Source organism: Gallus gallus, chromosome 4 (genome assembly GCF_016699485.2).
Source record: "Gallus gallus isolate bGalGal1 chromosome 4, bGalGal1.mat.broiler.GRCg7b, whole genome shotgun sequence".
NCBI classification, from domain to species: Eukaryota; Metazoa; Chordata; class Aves; order Galliformes; family Phasianidae; genus Gallus; species Gallus gallus.
In genome coordinates this window covers 50,953,351-50,973,833 of record NC_052535.1, presented here as the reverse complement: position 1 = coordinate 50,973,833, position 20,483 = coordinate 50,953,351, and the positions used below count along the sequence as shown (strand labels likewise).

At 41.1% G+C, this 20,483-nt stretch overlaps 1 long non-coding RNA gene across 1 annotated transcript in view; it reads left to right on the top strand.

Moving 5' to 3' along the window:
* The window catches only part of LOC107051722, a 106,790-nt gene that overhangs the window by 23,210 nt on the left and 63,097 nt on the right, over positions 1 to 20,483 (top strand). Inside the window, exon 3 of the long non-coding RNA XR_003074791.3 lies at positions 18,934 to 18,981. This is a non-coding gene — a long non-coding RNA (uncharacterized LOC107051722). The remainder of the gene's footprint in view (positions 1 to 18,933; positions 18,982 to 20,483) is intronic.

The following is a 20,483-nucleotide window of genomic DNA, read 5'->3' as shown; positions in this document are numbered from 1 at the left end:
GAGAAAAGAAATCTCTCATGTAGACCAGCATGATTGAGGGGGAAAAGAACTTGGGCTCACCAAGCCCTTCAAGCTATGCTGTCAAAGAAATGTATGTTCTGGTTAATCCATCACTTCTGATGACAGGTTGCATATGGTGAACTGCTTGAAATGTGCTTCCTTTGCCCAAACTCTCACTTCTTAAAGATTGGCTTTGAAAACTGTTTTAGCGATAGGAGACGCTGCTTCTGTTGTTGAAAAATGTATAAAGCACAAGTGTATGAAACACATGTGTCTAGCTTAATAGAATTCAGCTTTCTTTTTATAGTCTGGATCAGAATTGAGAACAAATGTGGTGGGTCTGGTTGAGTCTGGCCTTTTGGGAGCTTAGTGCTCAGGCACAGACCAGACACTGGGAGCTGCTGTACACTCAATCCTTTGGAAATTTAGTCACCTTACCAAATAAGTATCTTTTGGGTCATGATGTATGCTGTGGCTGGCAACCAGGTAAATTATATGAAATTCAGTTTAACTAAAGGCGAGTCTTGTTTTCAGATAGGAATTAGTAGTAGAGAACCACAGCCAGATGACACAGTAACATGTGAATGAACCAAGTGCTTTGAAAAATTCTACGTGGAGGTTTGAAGGTGTTTTTGAAGGATTTTCAATTTACTTGACTGCTTCAAGTAGCATTGGAGACAAGGTCTTTTGAACTTGCTGGGGTTGGATGAGCCTGTGATACATGAGACACAGTCCATTCTGCTACAGGAACTGCAGAGAAAAACCTGTAGCTCACGGCTCTTGGAGACCGATCCATTCTTCTCTGTATATGTGTGGGCACCTTATGTAGTTCAGCTGAGCTACAAACCCTATCTGGAATCTGTGTATGCTACTTGAATGCAAATAAAAACAGATGCCCCTTTATAGGTTTTATTTTAAGTTGCTGAAATTACTCACCTGGGTAACATTAGAGATCAAAGCTGTGAGCAACTGCGTGTATGACCAGGGACCTAGCGTTTGATGGGAGCTTATGAGCTGTAAGGAACATCTGCTCTTGGTAGGTAGCAATTTCTTTTCTATATTGAATATTGCATTGGGTTAGCATGGTATGAAATGGTTTTCCTTCTTCCTTTCATCTCCTTGGTATTTTTTCCTGCCTGTTCAGGTTTCATGTGGATTGAACAGTCGTGATGAAAGAATAGTAGGCAAATGTGTACAGAAGCAATTTAGCTTTGTATGCCATTAAGAGAAATTCTGCAGCTTTCTTCTTAAAAATATAACCAGAATGCTCTGATGTGCCAAGTGTGGGCAAGCGCATAAGGTGCTCTGTCAGAAACATCATTCAGATGCCCTATCATACACACACAGCCTGATTGATCTGCTGGTGTGGCCAGTGTGAAAAACTTTTTTTTCAGAAGTGAGACTTGGATGTTTCCATAGTGTTAACATGAGTAAGTTCCAGGACTTCAGGGCTGCAAGGTACACCTTTCAGACATGGACTGAGCGTAAGGTGTGTCTCTCACAGCAAACTCCCTTCTCTGCTCACTGCATGGCCCAGTGATTATACTTTAAAAATAAGCAAGGTTTGTATACATGATTCTAGCTATCCTCCTTCATTACTTGTAGCCTTCCATTTCCCCTCCACTTCACCTGACCCATTCTTCATCCTTTGTGAGCACCACCTGATGCTCAAGTGTACCAGCCCTGCCAGGTATTCCCCTGCACTACACCTGCTCCAAATCTCCTTGGCATGTTAAGAACTGGGGAGTTGTGGGACAGTTTTCAAAAAAAATGTTGAGAGAAGATGAGGCAGGAGACAGCTGCTTTGAGTTGGTGGATGAGATGCTTCTGCACGGATCATTTCACTGTCTAGTAAATAAGGATTGAGTACTGCCAAAGCTTCCGAATGTGGCCCCAGCAAAAGTGACTGCAGAACAGGAAAGGGATCTAGGTAGTTGTTGAAAGAATTTACTGGGAAATAACCCAACTGCTGCCGGAAGATAAGGTGTGTAAGAAATTCTTCTCCTATGAAGAAAGGCTGAGGGAGCTGGTCTTATTTGGCTTGGAGAATAGAAGGCTCCGGAAAGACCTCATTGCAGCCTTTCAGAACTTAAAGGGGGCTTATGAGCAGGACAGAGACTTATTTTATTTTATTTTATTTTATTTTATTTTATTTTATTTTATTTTATTTTACATGGTTTGATAGTGATTGAACATGGGGGAATGGCTTTAAACTAAAAGAGGGGAGATTTAGGTTAGATGTTAGGAGGAAACTTTTTACTTAGAGAGTGGTGAGGCTTTGGCACGGTCTGCCCAGAATGCAGTGGGTGCCCCATCCCTGGAGGCACTCAAGGCCAGGTTGGATGGGGCCCTGGGCAGCCTGATCTGGTGGGTGACAGCCATCCCACAGAATTGGATGGGCATTTAGGTCCTTTCCAAACTAAGCTATTCTGTGCAAGGAGTAAGAAGCACTTACTTTGACAACTGCATTTAGTTCCCATCCTGCACAGTCCCGTGTGCAAAGATAAGAAAGCTTTGTTTTTCAAGATGTTGCTGACAGTCCTTGCCAGGAAGAGCCGGATTGATTTGTTACTGGCACCTTAGTATTTTTGATCAATAGCTTCATAAATGGGAGTTAATATTCTGCCAACTACTACTGTTTTTTTCTCTTTATTTTAATCAATTATTTTTGTTGTATAAAAAAAGGTAGTATAAATATTTGAGGATTAAAGTAACTTTCTCGGCCCAGTAATTTGGATTTATGTCACTTCAAAAGTAGTTTCCTTTGAGGAACAGGAACACCAGATTAAAGCTTTATTCCAGACAGGTAATTAAAAGGCTAAATCCCATGTACAGCATTATAACTCTAATATGGATAGAAGAGGATTGCTCATTAGAGTCCATAGGGATTTCTATTATGACTCTAGGAAAAGATAGCCACCTGTCTCGTTGTGAATCCTATTACAGCAAAGACTGAACTGCAAGGCACCATGTCACAGTTCTCACTTGTGTGGCTTTGAGCAAATGTTGCTTTGAGCAGAGGAACTGGATTCAGATTTTTCCCTTGCTAGGCGAATGGTTGTGTGGATGAGCCTGCATAAGCACAGAAGACATTCCTATCTGTTGCAGGGCCTTTCCTCCTACTTGTAGATCAAGTTCATCACCTAGATTTAGTGGAGGAAGACTATACTACTGTTTGTTATGGCTGATGGGGCAGGGGCGTATTACCCAATTCCTTATTTTCCAGTATGAGCCAGCAAGGAAAGCTAACCACTGGTGGACTCTTTCCTGTGGCTAATGCTTTGGAGGTAAGGAGAAGCTGTACTTCTTTGTGTTTGCTTCATCTTGGGGGGTCTCACTGACTCTGGTTTACAGAATCAACACCATGCCTAGTAAATCACGTCCCTATGAGGCAGTGTCTCCTCTGACTTGAGAAATATGGCTTCGTCTTTGTTTTGGATGGCATGTTGGGTTTTGAAGGTGAAACTGGGTTAGAAACAGCTTTTTGTTCTCAAGGGAGCTTTTAAAAATGATCTGTTCCTGCTTAGGATAGAGAGCCCTGAAGCTCTGAGCGAACCAAAATACTGGATCAGGTCTAGTAAAGTTGTCATCCCTAAACACTTAAATAATCTTAGGTGGGTTTTTTTGTTTGTTTTAACAATTTAAATAAACCAAAGTCTAAAAGGAAAGACATTAAATATTAGAAAACTAACTTATGGATATTTATGAAGAAGTCTCTTTTCTCAGAAAGGACTTTGTTCCTAATAAACAGTCTGAAAAGATAAGCAGAATTTACATAAAATTTCCAGCCAAAAGGAGTTTTTGACAGTAGCAGCCAGTAGCTACCAGAGGCCTCTTCACCTCTAGTTTGTCATATTCAAACTGTAGTGATATAAGGGCTAAGCACTTATTGTTCTTGCTTTGGTACTGATGAGCCCACCAGCAACAACTTTTTATCATACAAAGTCCAATTCTAGGGTGCAAATACAAATTAGCCTGAAGTCTAGGACAAGCTGGGATGCTTTATTCTATGTTCACCTAAACTGGAAATGCACCTTTGCATCTAGGAATAAAGAATATCAGAGAAACAGAAACACAGCAGTAAAAGCAGTGCTCAGAGTAAATGCATTCTGGCCTCCTATCACAATCCCTTTGAGCACAACAAACTCTTTTTAATCTATTCCCTTCTGAAAGGATTCAGGTCCCAGCCTCTCCTACCTAGTCTTGCTGGATCAATTGCAGCTGTTCCTCATCTGCACCTGTGCACTAATAGTCAGGAAAGACCTGCTGGCTTTCCCCCCAGTGGCAACAGGGGCAGGCTCTGATTGTAATAAATTCTTATAAATAAGAACTAATTTGTTGCCTAAAATATAGGAACATATCATCTACTTATCTAAAACAGCTTTTTTAAAAATCAGAACTTGTTCTGACCCACGATGTTGGTGCTACGCATCACTGCAGTATGTGAGTATGGCTGTTCTTACATGGATTGTTCAAATTTTGTCAGTCTCAGTGTTGAGAGCTCTGTGGTTTGGGTGTCTATAGGCATTGGATTTCAAGACAGGTTAACTTCAGTAATTGTATTTGACCATGTTCTCAAAGACAAATAATGCTTTACAAGTAGTCACTTTTTTTTTTTGGAAAAGCTGATGTGAATCCAGTAAAATTTATCATTTGAGAAAATCTCACAAGTTTTCTTATTTTCCCCAGTACTTGGACCAATTAGGTATCCAGACCTTTCTATAAGATCTTTAAATTCTTTCAAGCCAGTTTATTAATAGGAAAGCTGCTTTGCATCAGCTTGAACTGATTCAGATTGGCCTCTGTCTTGCAGGAGAACAGAGGGCTCCAGTCTGACAAGGGTGGGACAGGATGGCATTGTGTGCCAGTATGTCTGGAATATATCAGTGCAGGTTATAGACAGCATTGGGATGCAGCTATTTGAGACTATTGCTGCTATCTGCTTTTTGTGTTTTTAGGGTGGCTAGTTGGCGAGCTTGTAATAAAAGCCAAATCTGAGCACTCTCAAGCTCTGTTCTCATATATAAAAATCCATCATATATTAAAAAAAAAAAAAAAAGCCCAATCTCCTCTCTATTTCTGTGTTATTTATTGCTCCTTGTGCCCTCAATTCCCTGAGAAACCAAGTATAGCTCATGCACAAAATGATAGCACTCCATAAACTTGTAAAAATGGAAACACACTGTGTTCCAAGCAAGCGTGTTGCGGTAGCAGGTGAAGAGAAAGCTTAAGGAATGACATTCTGAGTCAAAGCTGCCTAAACGTTCTGAGTTTTTTTGTTAATTTGAGATTTTGTGGAGTCAGTTGATGAATTTTTAGAGTCACAGTGTTCTGAAGCGTTTGAAATATTTGCAGCAATGAGGACTGCTTCTGTCCTGAATAATTACAACTGTAGTTATTGTGGCTTGCGTCTGCTGTGCAGCAAAGGTGTCATGGGTGCTAGGTCTGCATTTCAGCAGGAGCAGGGCCTTCGGACATGCTGTGCATTGCCCCCACCTGAGCAACTTGGCTTCTGAACACAGAAAGCAACTTTTCAATGCTGATCATCTCAGGTCTGAAAAGGTCCTTAGGAACTCACCATGTGAAATGACTGTAGGAAAAGGTCACGTCAGAATAACCAAGTGACTCTCTAGCTTCCCCTTGTCTTCCTCCTGTGTTTATCAGGTCATTTGAAGCCATCTGTCTGCTTAGTTGTCAGTGTATCGACTCATTGCTATTAAGGACCATTAATATTGTAAGAGCCATACGCTGCCTCTGTAGCCTAGCTAATTATAAGAGACAAAACTAGTGCCTTGCATAAGTACTGCACTTTGGGGGGAATAAGCCCCAATGGCCTGCACTGATACCATAACTTAAAAGTCAAGCAGTGGAGACTGAAACATTGGCGTGGCTACTGTGGATACAGTCAGCTAAATTGTCCCCCAAAAGAGCTTTGAATTCCAAAAAGAAAATACTGTATGGTCAAATTTGATTCTGATTCTCTTAGAAACCTCTCTGTGCCCTTTTGGAAATAGAGATGGTCCTGCAGATGAGGTCTGGTTGCAGTTACATCCCTTCTTGTTCTCCCCAAGAGTTAAGGATGACTGAGGCATGCTGGCAAGGGCATTTGCTAGATGCCAGCCCCTGCTGAATGCACAGCCCAAGCCTGAGGAAGTTCTCTGAAGACAAAGCAACTCTGCACTGTTCCAGAGCTGGGCAGGCTGAGTCCCCACAGTCCACCTGGCTTCCAAGAAGTCGGGTCTGCCCTTCAGGCAGGAAGTCAAGGACTGCGGGAAGTGTTGACTGTTTGGTCTGTAATTAAAAGAAAGGTACTTACAAGAACCTATTCATATCCTTTATGATCTCCCCTGGGATCGTTTAACTGACTAATTTGGACAGCCCAGACAACAAATGAGGACTTGGTCTCCTCTCTTTCTACATCTCTGTAAACATAATCCCTGATTGATTGGCCTCTAATACATCAGACCTAAATGAAAAATTAATTAGATTGGCTGCAACCCTGAAGTGAGCACTTTACCACTTTGTTGTTTTGTCCATTTGATCCTTTCTTCTTTGATTTATGGGCAAAGGAGAAAGGGGAGAGGAAAAAAAAAAAAAGGAGGAAAAAGAGGTTTGTACTGGATGTCGCATGGAGTCAGATGGCTTTATTGAAAGCTGAGCTCAGCCAAGGAGCGTGATAAGCAGGAGCTCCCCAGCACGTGCCATAAAGGTGGGAAGTTCAGAGGGATCGTATGCTTTCCCACAGACCATGTCTTAAGTGAAGATTTATATTTTAGTAACCTGAGTTTCCACTTCTCTTGAGATGGGATGGCGTGGGATTATTCTGCCCTACTTGCAGGGAGGCCCCAAGGATGTGAGAGGAGGGCTTCCTCCTGTCTGCCCTGTACTAAAAGACCCAGGTGGGGCCTGAGAAAGCAGGAAATGGGACCAAGATTTGTTCTGAACTGCTCACTTCTCCTGAGGGTGGGTAAATCAATTTATTTTTGGGAGGCTCTCTCCCTGTGTTGGCTTTTCTGTTGCAGCCAAAGCTCTACTCAGGGAGCAGAGTGCTCTGGGAGTTGCCCATGGCTCCAGTCTCTTGGCTTGCACATCAATTCCATTAGATTCATTTTTCTTTCTGAAATTACGAGGCTAGTGATACTGATCTGCTTTTGGAAAGACCAATAAAAGTGTGTGGCAGGGGTCAGGATTGCTGGTTTTCACAAGAAGCGCTGGAGGCTGTGAGAGCTGGCCGATATGATTTCAGGTTGCCTTGGAAAAATGTTATGAGTTTGTTGAGTAGTGCATCATCTGAACAGTAGCCAAACGCGCAATAGCCACCGTGCTTAATAATCTCAAAGGGTGAAGTATACCTGAAGGTGAAAAATAAATAAACTGCTCCCTAGGTTTGTAAAGCATTGTAGCATTCAGAGCAGAGTTGGATGACTTGCTTAAAATAAAAGCCAACGCAGTGAAGACTGGAAATAAAAAATCTGAGCTCAACAAGTCCAAGGGTGGAGAGCAAGCAAACAGCGTATTGTTAATCACAGGCGAGTTTTGCCAAAGCCCAAGGCCCAGAAAGGCAGTCGAAAAGTAGAAGTATATTAAAAACAAAACAGTCTTTTGGCCTAGAGGAAATAATGGGACGCTGAAGGGAGGCACAGCTGAAATGAGAAACTACTTCTGCAATCTAAAGAGTTATTAAAAGCAAGGGCAGAAATTAAACTGAATTCCAGAGAGCAGTTCTATGGTTGTGTGTATAAATGGATGCCTTAGTCTGGTTTTATCTTGAAACAGAAAATGCTCAAGCCAAGTTTGAAAAATGGATCTTTTCTTTTTTGTAAATAGTTTAGGAAATCCAAGGGAAAATCCTCCTTTGAAAGAGGTGATTTGATATAAGCAATGATGGCCAATTTTAGGAAAGCTTTTAATCACAAAATTAAGATGTCTATGATGTTTTAAGGCTCTGCCACTTCCAGAAAGTACTTCTGACACAGAGGACTCATAGCACACTTGGGCTGGATTCTTGGTTTCCTGCTCAGAAGATGTTTTCTTTACAAGCCACCCCTCCCTCAGTCTTCCTCTCTCCCTACTTGATTTTGCAAGATTCAGCCCTCATGTCAGCACCAAAGCACTGAAAACTCTTGTGCATGATTTAGAAGCAGAATCTGTGCTGCGCGCGCGTATGGTTTGTGCACAGCTTTTTAAAATAGACTTTAAACAAGGCTTGTTTGTTCTGAGTGCGCCTGACTTCATGGGGACGTGAGGGTGGGGAAATTCAGATTTTTTTTCCATTTCCAGGTCAAAACCTCCAGGGGTAGGCCAGGCAGAGCAGGGACTTCTGCCACTATTTCCTTACACTGATTAATTAGGAGGCTGCTGCCGGCCCAGGAGGCTCTACCTTGCATCTTGTAGCAAAAGCTTTCAAAATGACTCTAGGACTCTTTCCCTTTTTCATGCTGTAAGAGCACGTTTTGGAAGCATGGTGTTTTTTGCCAAGTGAAGCTGCAGGTTTTTTTTGCCAGCTGGAGTGCAGTGCATGCCAGCCTCACTCACAAGACAAGCTGGTAAATCCTCAACAAACTTCAAGTGGCACTAATGTGTGTGGGGCAGGTCTGTGTGCATGGGATGGGGGTCTGCTTTAACACACCCAAACTGAGTGCATGTGTATCCAGTAGTTTGCTTTAAACATTTTCCTGCAAATTCCTAATTTGACAGCTAGATTTGAATGGGAATAGCTTATGGTTTGGTGCAAAGTTAAAAGCCTGAGGTTTCCAGTCCTAAAAGTTGATTTCCTGAATTCAGTACAGTCCCACAGGGCCGTGTTTAATGGCTCCGCAGTAATCGCGCGGGATGTAGCCTTACTTGTATTTCAGCCATTGTTCCTCTTATCCTTGTGAGCTTCTTCCTTCTGCTTGTGGTGAAAACAACACACTATGATCAGGCACTTCAGCTGATCCATTGCACAGCTTCTCACCTGGGAATCTGTGCCTTACAATGCTGTGGTGAATTTTACTGGGACAATTGCACATTTCCTGCCCCACTTTGTTATCCTAATGGCGATCTTTGAGAGTTATAAATGAGACTGGAGCAGGGAAAAAAAGGGTGTTTGGCAGAACTTATTTTCATGTTTAACAAAGATGACACCTTACCTACATGGTACATTATCGATGTTGTCCAGGTGGTCACAAGAACACAAGGGCAATAGATGTGGGCATTTCCTTTTTACAGGTTTCAGATTCATATCCACTTGATTTTGTCGAACGGCCTCCCTTCCTCAGTTCACCTATTCCAGGGAAGACATACCTGGACACTTCTCTGACAGAACTAAGTGATGGCTTCCCTCTTCTTTGAACTGAAAAAGGGTACAAACCATTCAGTTTTCCTCCCTTTGCATCTCTAATCAGCTTTCTTCTTAAAACACTCATCAGCTGCTGGCCCAGCTATTCATGTCATTTTATGATTAATTCAGCACAGTTGGTGGTCTTTTTCTACCAAAATAACATGGTTGATGCTATTTGGGAGCAGTGCAGAGAGCCCAACTAGCAATAGCCGTGATTCCTGCACAGATGGTACAGGCTCTTACAACTGCACATTGGCTGCAACAATACAAGCTACTGTGTGAAACTCAAAAAGTGAATAGCTGAGCACCTTTAATTTTCAGAGAATCATAAGCTATCCTGAGTTGGAAGCCACCAACATTTTAATCTTCTTCAAATTCTTATTTTCTTTAGGCTTTCATTTTCTGCAGATTATTTTTGGTGGAAAATATTTTTCCATCATCTTTCTTCTTAGTTTTGGGTGCTTGATCCTATTTCTGGAGCCAGGTAGAGGTAGGGAGGAGAAACTGTGCTACAGTGTGTAAATATCTTTAGGGGTCTATCACTGAGACCTCTTTATTAGTTTTTGGACACTATCAAATGAAGCCATTAGCTTCTGAAACAGATTAAAATGAAAAATCTTTGAAGTTAGAAAATTGTCTTGGAGAGCTATCTTCATGAAAATGGAATGGCTTGGGTTCTTCTCTTCCTTTTTACAAACAGCAAAATGACATGTTGAAACTTTAGCCTGTTCAGATCAATGTCTGAGAACACAGGGTGAAATATTATCCCTCTTATTCTCAGTGGCAAAGTCCCCACCGCTTTCAGCAGAGTTATGATAAATCCTCATGGAAAATGACACATTACACTAAAGCATTCTCAACTTTTTATTTTCTTTCCTTCCTTTCCTTCCTTTCCTTCCTTTCCTTCCTTTCCTTCCTTTCCTTCCTTTCCTTCCTTTCCTTCCTTTCCTTCCTTTCCTTCCTTTCCTTCCTTTCCTTCCTTTCCTTCCTTTCCTTCCTTTCCTTCCTTTCCTTCCTTTCCTTCCTTTCCTTCCTTTCCTTCCTTTCCTTCCTTTCCTTCCTTTCCTTCCTTTCCTTCCTTTCCTTCCTTTCCTTCCTTTCCTTCCTTTCCTTCCTTTCCTTCCTTTCCTTCCTTTCCTTCCTTTCCTTCCTTATATATCTCATGTGCCATACATGCTATGCTTCCTACCATCTCACAAAATCACTTTTCTTGAGAAAGGTCTGGTAATCCTTTATGTGTTATGTAGTTGTAAGCCTTTTTTAGGTATTTCACTGGGAGCAATAGGCCTAGTCAGATGCTGGAAATTAAGTACATTTTGGCGTTAGTTAAGGAGTGCCTGGGATGACAGTCTGTTGTATGTACCCCTCCATCTTGCAAATACTTAAATGATTTTTAGTGCATCTAATAAACAGTACAAGATGCATTAACAATTTCTTCACTGCCATCTTGGAAATATGTTGACATCTGGAGTCTGTGTTCAACTAATAAAAGGACTGGTTATTCAGCTGGTATTCCTGTTAATGTTATTAAATCCATTTTTGAGCTGATGGTGTGTTGCTTGCTGAATGGAGCGAACAAAGTGACTGCTTAGGAAGTCCATACATTTGGGTTAGGGGCACAAATGAAGACAGCATCACATTAGTGGTGACAACCTTCAGCAGGAACGTTTTTCTTTCCCATTAGCCCCAGCACAGCCAAATATATCTGGATGCCTGCCTGTTGTGTGGGTCAGTATTATATCTAAGTGATGGAGGGGTGCTTTTGTAGGGGAAAATGTCGACAGCCTGCCAATTTGGGTTACTTTGAGTCCTCAGAAGTGCTCAGCAGCCACCATGCCAAGCACCAGAGGCTGTGGGGACACAGTACCAAACCCCTGCAGTAACCTCTGATGGGAAGGAAGCTAATTTAAGAATCTCTCTCTGACTGGTGTGGAGCTGGTTCTAAGATTTGTGCCTTTAACTGCAAAACTTTCTGACTTGCACATTGATCAGATTATTTCAAGCCTGTAAATAGCTTTTATGGTGCAGCTCGGTCACTTTACTGATTTCAGGTTTCCATCTCACTTCTATCTTAGTTTATTTTATTACAGAGAATGATACAGCCCAGAGGGTTTTCCTTCATATCAAAGTGGCCAATACTTTGCTCGTAAAATGTAGTCTATATCTGATGGAAATGCATTCAGCCTACAAGGAAAATATTCCAAAGGCAATATCAACATCACAGATCTGTCATTGGCCTGGAATTGGGTAGGACCCAATCCTGCAAACATCCTCGTGAGCAGTTTACTTCAGGTTACAAAAATCCTCTCAGTATCAATTAAGCTGCTTTAATGTAACACGCTTAAGAGTTTTCAGTATGGGATTTAAGGCTTTCATTCAGCATAGCACTTGAGCATATGCTTAAAATTAAGAATGGGCTCACGTTCAAAGTGAAGCACATGGTTTGGCAATGAAAAACAGGATCCCTTTCAGTCACTGTCCTGTATCAGAAGCCTTGTCCCCGGCTCAGGCCTTATGCCTGGGCTCTGCTGCCTTCCTGGAGCCCGCCTGCATTTAATGAGGCTGCTGGCAAGTGAGTCCTCCAGCTTGAGTCACAAAAATAGGAATTACAGCTTGTAATTTGCAATTAACAACTGCTGACAGTTACAAGGGAACAAATAATAAGTGCATTAACTTATTAATGTTCATTTCGTGAGTTTCAGTCACTTCGCGCAGTAATGATGGGCTGGCTTTGATGTGCTGTGTTTCTGGTCAGTGCCTGATGTGCGGCTTTGAAATGGATTAGGGTCTTGTGTCCTGGCTCCCTTACCCTGCTAGGGAGTGGGCAGTTCTGTCTCGTAATGCTGAGGATAATTTCTTAATATGAAGAGTTGAATTAGACTGACATGCCAGTCAGACATCCTGTACTCTCAGGCTAGTGTGCTCTTAGCTCTCTTTTTTGCTTTACTTGAAAATAACAAATTGGGAGTACCAGTTTTGTAAAATGAAGCAATTTTACCTTCTGCAGAAGCTGGTCAGGGGGGTAGAGAAAATAATTACTGAGAGTATGTGAAGGTTTAATCTACACAATGTTCTTCTTCATTGTGATATTTTTGCCTGTTTTAAAAATGCTTAAATAATATCCCATCACTTTCAGGCAAGACTTTTTAAATTTTAAAGAAGTCAATTGCCTTAACCTGTTGTTCATTGCTTGCAATTCTTGGAGGAATCTCACATGGATAATTTTTGAAATTGTTGCCAAGGTGCCAAAAATTAATAGTCTTATCACTTGCCCTGTTTTGGTGACTTTTGTTCCTGGCTCAGAGATACTATCCCGCAATTTTTTATTTCTAGCAGGAAACTCTTTTGCAGTGTAAATGCGTTGTTTAGGGTCTGCTGGAGAAGCAGGACAGAAATGGGAAGCCGTTCTTCACAGCATGGTTCATGGATGGTTTCTCTCCGTCTTTGGCTGTATGCAGGAAAACATACCTCAAATCTGAGAGTACGTGGTGCCATCAGTAACACTAGCCTCATCCTGCTACCTGTTTTGACTCCAACACATCACAGGCTGCCATCAGGTGATGCTCAACATCTCACCGTTCTTGATCCTGTTTTTTTGGAGTGTGAATTGAAGTAGTACAACCATCTCACTGATTCTGGTCCCAGATCCTAGTCCCAGACAAGCTGATGCATCAAGGAGAGGCGTGCAATAGTTTGAGCCTGCAGCTCAGGATGCTCAAAATGTGGGCAAGAGGAAGAGCAGCCAGTGTGAGCTGGTTACCAGCTTACTGGCTTACCTGGAAGAACTAACATCCAAACAAATGCAAATCCTGAGAGTGATCACTGAACTGAGATGTCATGCTTGCTCAGTGTCTAGGAAGAAGAGAATATAGCACTAGCAACAACTGTGATACAGTCATTGAGTACTTCAGCTTGAGAGATTTTTCCAGTGGTAATTAACATATTTAACTTATTTCTAAAGATTTACAAACATGAAATGCCACTAAGCATTCCATTCCATGAATGTCAAAGAGGCTGATATAACTTTGGAAGCATATATTTCATCCATCATAACACTCTTGTCACTTAAATGGCACTCAATCCACTTAAAATTACAGCGATTATGGAAGGAACATCAAGTTTCATCAGCAGTGATTACACTGTGATTATCGCACGCGCGCTTCTCAGGGCATCTTTTGCTCTTACGCAACTGCCAGTTTGCAAATACATGTTGGGGAATAGCATTTGGGGCTTGAAAGATAAACCTGACGTTTCCATCCCATCAGAGTCAGTTCTTTCAGCATGTTAATTTGTACTTTGACAGAGAAAGTTTAACTCTTAAGAGTGATTTGGAGTGGGAAGGAAATTAAAGTGTCAGTGAAGACCTACTCCACCTGCAGGGGACCACAGCAGTTAAACTAAGTGGAGGAATGTTTTGGTTGTTGCCTTGAGGTCTTTTCCTGACTTTCCCTTGTCAATTCACTGAGACCAGCTAGAGGTAGCCAGCAACCTTTGGCAGGCAAAGGGACAGAGATCTACCAAAGTCTGTTCGTGGCAGAAAACAGGAGGAGCAAATCTGTTCTTTTCCATGATAACACCCTTGTTTCTATGCATGGCTTAAATGAGAATATAGGGCTCTATGTTTCCCTGGGAAGATAGTAGTAGAGGCAGCTGAAAATAGAAAGCCCTATCCAGACTCATGTAGCCATCAGGGGAAAAATTCCAGCCAGTACCAGAGAACATTAGATAATAAGAGAAAGTGGCGGAATTGGAAATAAAAAGATCCAATCTGGTCTAACTGTGATTCCCATGAAATCAGTAATAAAAATAAAGCACAAAAAATATGCAGGGATTTGGTTTGTTTGTTTATTACTGTAGTATTAGGAGTAAAATTTCCAAGAGAACTCAGCTTCCTGCAATTCTTACTGAGGAGAGCAGCTGAGCTCTTTCAAAAATGGGAATTTCAAACAGTATCCACACTGGACAAATATTACCTTCCCTTCTATTTTCAGACCAAATGGGTTTTTCATTAGTACTTAGCAAGCACTTGGAGAAGCAGGAATTTTCTCTGAAAGAGTGGGAAGAGAGCACAAAGTATTGGCTTGGCAGCAGCACAGGTGAAGGACACTGAGGCAAGTAGTAAATTCCTCTTAGTATTGAGCCAGGTTCAACATGGAAATGGCTGAGCCGTTCTAACCTGGTAAAACAGCATACTCAGGAACAGCATGTCACAAAATCCCATTTTGTGCCATGGAGAAAAGCTGATTTCTGCTGGCCATCCTCAAGAATCAGCACCATTCAGTATCTTTGCCCTGTGTATGGCAATGTCATACATCTATGAGCCACAAAGTGCGCATGCATTTTGAATTAGCCCAGGACACAACAACTCTGTTGGAATTCAGCATTTATGTCTTCTGTTGTACTCTTAGGTGCATCTCTGCTGCTTGCTAAGTGTGTTTGCAGACAGGAAAGGAGAAATGAAGGAAGAGGCATTTCTCCTCTCTCCAGGCATCCCCTTCTTGTTATCTTCTGTGTCCTTTCATTGTAGAGAAGCTCACACTCAATTTTTTTTCTGTGCTGTTAATGAAATTTATAAACATTTGTATGTGTCTTTGCTTTGTTGCTTACCTTTTTGCACGACTTATCAATACTTACCCAGTTTTGGAAAATGGATAGTGTAGTAAGTAGGATGCATTTAATTCTGTGCCTTCATAGCGGTTAATAGTGGAAATTTCAGTGTTACAAGTTGCCAGTAATTAATTTTCCTCCTCTAGCTTCTGTCAAGATTTGCATGAAACTCATGGTGAGAGAGGGAGGGAAGTTAGTCTGTGCTTCCCCTTCTCCTCCTGGCCTTTCTTGATTCCATCCAGCTACAGACATATAAAAAGCAAACAACCCAATTTTCTATTCTTCAATCTTTTGAAAGCAGAAAGTCCTTAGAATTTATTTAGAAGTATTTTGAGTTAATAGAAATTCTGTGCATCCTGTCAAAAGTGACATTTTCTTGGATGGAAATTGATTTATTTATTTTCTTTGAAACTTCACATTTTATGAGGATGACTTTTTGAGTCAGAACATTTTTACCAGCTCCTCTGAAGACTTGGTCATGAGGAAACCATCAAAATGTAGGGGGGGAAATTTCATAAACGACAAGAAATGAAGCAACGCCTATGCAATGAAGCAGGAAATGAGTGCTGGCATCTGGAGCTTCTGCTGCACCTTACACATCCAAGGAGGATTATTGCACTGTTTTACTACTGCAAGTTTGAAAGTAGCCCAAACCTTCCCAAGAGATGAAGTTCAAAACAGTAGATTTTTCTTGCTAGCTCTCTCAGTTCTTTTTGGTTTATCTTAAATTCTGTTTCTGTGTACAGCGTTGGAGGAGTTCATGTTCTCTGCAATAGGAAAAAGCATTTTTTGCTGTGAAAGCCTGTCTGAACTACTGCAAATCTAGTGACTGGGAGCTTTTCCTCTGAGTGGTTGTGTGCTTTTTGGTAAATGAGGAAACTGCAACCACATTGTGGATATCTGTCTGGATGACCATGCGACTTCTTCAACTTGCATGCCTCAAGGCATCACCTTCCGCAGCCTGAAATCTTGTTGGCAATACTGTCTGATGGTCAAAACATGCTGGCAGCTAAGCACATCTTTTGTTAAGCTGGCTACTATATTTGAAAAAAGAAGTATGTTTTTGGGTGCAAATGCCCTTTATGAAGGTAGATTCTGAAGCTAAGAACATTCGCTGAAAGTTCAACTGGATGTATACAAGTTAGAGTATCTTTGAAAGAAAAAAATATACTATAGGCAGATGCCTGTAGCATAGTGGAAATGCTGGTAAATGGAGAGGCTCCGATAAAAGTGTCTTATCTCTTGGAGGAAAACGAGAGCCAGTTCCCCTATAGCCCATGAAACCTGGAAAGATTAGCAAGGGGCAGAGATTATATTGTTCCATCAGACTAATATCTTTATTGAGTTTTCTGTTTTTCGGTTCCCAGTAGAGCTATCGGTCTTGTTTTCATGTTCACCGTTGGACAGAGTTTTGCAGGGCTCACAGAGCAGCTCAGGACTGATGGATCAGTGGGGGAGCAGTGGCTTCATGAGAGTTTTCACCCTTGGACTTGAGCGGTGGTGCAGTTTGCCTCAGCCTTAACTGTACATGTTTCCACAGAAAACAGAGAGCCTTCATGCTGATACGTTTTTTTCTCTTGGTTGAAATAATCATTTGTAATTACAACAGAAGGGCTATCTCAATCATCAGGAGTTCATGTTTAAAACAATTGATAATATCTGTGTTTAAAATCTGTTTGGGAAAAATCATGTTGCAACTTGACTGTATTTCAGAAATCAGAGGCAATGCTTCTTGTTCATTTTAAGAAAAATGATATACTGCAATGGAGAAGACAGGTGCAATTGCTGCTTTCCCAATCTGCATTTATTACATCCCTATTTATTTCTACTGCAGAGGTCTGCTGGAAATCAGCACCTTTCCTGTTAGAAGCCATCACACTTTTTGACTAAGCTTATTTATAATGGAGACAGATCCATCCATATTTAAGTTAACACTGGTTTGAAAAGCCATCTTTGGAATTTTCTGTGAGCTGAGGAGAAGTTGTGGACACCCTCAACTTCTGTTTTGCTACATATAACACAGGAAGTTAGTTTCTTCTCCTATACTGAGCTGGCCACCATCTTTGCCATTCACATAGCCCTAGTTTGTACCTGTCCCCCTCTCCTGCCTGTTTGATTTTACCTTCCAGACTTGTTCATCCCTCTCCAGTGAAATCTGTTGCTTTCTGTCTTCTTAGTTGATTTCTTAGCTGCTTTCAATCCCTGCGGTAGTCCTCGTTTTCTCATTGTGTATTTCCCTTGTGGCATTATAACCACTGCTTCACTGAAGTTTGAATAGACTCCATTTCTGAATGCCCTTTATCTAAAAAATGAGTTATCTTTTTAGAGAAAGCTGCCAACTAATTCTTGTATAATCTCTCTTTGGTAAGCTCGTGCTATGGTTTTTATTCTTTTTGTGTTTGTCAGCCTTATATTGTTCTTCCCTTAAAAAGTTGTTCCTTTGCTGACAAATTAACATTTTGTAATTGCCTCCAATTCACCCTTCTTCCTCACTTTCATACACTGTAGATTGATATTTTTCACTCTTACGGCACTACTGTGACTTACTAGATTTAATAAAAACCCTTTCTGTTAGCACAGTGATCTCATGAGGTTTGTATAAAAAAAATAAAAAGGTTCCCAAGCTCAGAAACAAATCTCTCCTTTTCCATCTGCTACTGGATGATATCCTTCTTGCTCTTTGGCACTTGGAAGTCCATGGGTGAGGATCAGTTAATTGATACTCATTTCCTTTTTGGGTCTGGAAGGACTTATATTCACTGAGACGAGATAGAGAATACATGTTCTGGGGAAGAAAAAAGGATTTCCCTGGGAAAGACCAAGGTGTCTTTGCACCGCAGTGGGCTCTGCTCCCCAAGTAGGGTGAAAACTGGGACAAGTTCCTTCTTGCTGTCAGCATGGCCAACATTGGCAAGGTTCACATGGATGCAGACTTCTAAATTGGCAGATGTTTGTTGGCTTTGAGGAGTGCTCTGTGCTGAAAATTAATGCTTTTATGAGTAGGCCTGAGACCTTTGCATTTGTTGATGCTTTCGGGAGGAGCTGTGGGACACCACACTGGGTTTTCACTGTTCTTTATATTTCACTGTTGTCTAAAGTGGACAAGATGCCTTTATATTTGGTGCTGTACAATCATACTGGGATGATTACTACTCTGGGGAATTTTGGTCTGAGAGGAGTTAGTGGAAGATAGGATTTATGGCTATTGCACAGTGATGGGGAGCAGAAAGTATCTTGCCAAAGGTAGGCCTGCAACCCTTCCCAGGACTTAAATCAAAACAGAGCCCTGTAACCACGACTTTCTGTTCAGTACTCAGACTTATCTATAGCAAAACTTGTATTTAATTCTGCATCCCTTTATCCTTTTTCACATTCATGATTTTAAATCTCCATAAATTAGCTCATGTCAGTAAAAATTAATGTGACTTAATTTTCTTCCCTGCTTTTGCAAATTGAGTTTGGCCCCTGTGAGCATCTTTAAATGATCACATACTGTCTCTCTGACTTGTTCTGTCAGAAACTGAAGTCCAGTGATGCAGGGTCATGTCCAGAAGTGATAATAGGCTTCTAATGTGGAGAAAGGTTTTAAATATCCATCCTGCAGAAAATGAGTGCATGGGAAGCAGCACAGTTCAAACGTGTCTTAGTGGCTTGCTTATTCCAGTGTGGGTGCGGGTGGGAAGAAAATTTCAGAAGGTGAATCTGGATACAATGGTAGGGATTGCCAAACCAGGCAGTATTTCATGAGGACTGATCCTAGTATCTGGCTTCTTTACAATGTTTAGGAAATCCCACTATCAGGTCATGTGAGCACAGAAAAATTGCAGTTGGATTGATAATGTTTACTGGGAATAGGAAATATAATTTGGTTAAGATGTAAGGCTGAGAGCACAAAAGGTGTAGATGAAAGAGGACTGTGCAAAACAATGTGCAGAAACGTCAAGTTTAGTGATGGCAGAGGTGCTCATCAAGTAAATGTGCTGTTTTGTTTTTGTTTCTTGCAGGATTACCAGAATGTGATCTGGCTTTTGTGATTGGAGTTTGCAGAAGAGGTGAGTATTATAAAGCTCCCAAATCCATGTCTGGGCACCTAAATATCATCCTGCAGCACCCTGAGGGCTTTGATAATACTTGCAGGCATCACTGCCTACTCATTAAATCTTGCAAAACTGACCGCTGCAGACTGGAAAGCACAGAGATGCTTAATTCTCTAGGCTGTTTGGTTTTGTCTTTCTTTTTTGGACAATGCATAGTGTTCCGTTAGCTTTGTGATGATCACTGGAAAACCACATTACATCTTCTCCATCAGCTGATGAGCCATGCCTCTCATACAACCCAGAAAACAACACTATTTTGGCAATAAATAATTTAAGGATTTTATGGTATTTTCTTCATCCTGCTTTCAAAAATAACAGAGTATTTTTGCCTTGGCAAATGTGGATTTTGTGCTAATTTATGTAAAGGAATGTTTTTGCCAGGTTTGGTTGGAAGAAAAACAGTGTGGTATCAAACTTTTTTTTTTGAACTGTTTGAGTAGCTGCCTTTTGCTGATGGTGCTTAGATAAGAGATCTTTGGGAATTTATTTATTTATTTATTTATTTGGTGGTTGTATTTTTTTTACTGCAAAGTAGTGATTTGTCAAAACAACTTTTTTTTTTTTTTTTTTTTGCCAAAATGTATTGGTTTGATGCAACGTTCACTGCAAAGGTTCCTCCGGAGGAGGATGGTTGTCAGATGAAATGAAAACATGTGAACCCCATTACACTCCAAAGCAATCAACAGCCCTGCTTTTGGGGCACGTGTAGTTCAGACTCCCTGTCTGTGGGTGCCAAAAAAAGTTTCCTAGATTTAGCGTGGCTCTCTTTTCTTATCTACACTGTCACTTTTTAGATTTCTCTTGTTTTGTCTCTTCCTCAGGCCTTGACTTCCACCGTAGGACTCTGGCCTGGGTTCTTCTCCAGAAAAAATCCCTTTTCCAAATCCTCCTTTGACCTGTTATCTCTTAAGTGGAAACAAAGCTTTAAGACCGGCCATTACTCTTGGTGGAGAAAGAAAGTAGTTGGTTTCTGATCATTCTTACTGAAAAGTCCTATTCTTGGCAAAAGTCAGTAAGGCTCTTCAGAAGTTGCCTTTGGTGAGGTGCTCAGCGAGTTCTGGGGATTGAACCCACTCAAGAGAAAGCTAAAAGACACACGATACTGGGGTATGCATGCTTCATATTCACTTCACTGGAGAAGGAGCTACCAGATACTAATAGATTCTAGGGTTTTTTTTTCCTTTTTTTCAATTTTCAGAAACTCTGTAACAAGAGCTAGAAGCTACAAACTGAAAATACAGGAGTTCAACATGAAGACAAGGAATTCTTTTCTTGCTTTTTTTTTTTTTTTAATAGACATGTATTAATCATTGGAACAGCCTCCCAGAGGATGCAGTGGATCTTTATGGACTTCAAATCTTTAAATGTAGACAAATTATTACTTTGAATATAGCTGGGCTATGTATGTTCAAGTTTTAAGGCAAAATGAGGGAACGCTGGATGAGATCTCCTGTCTG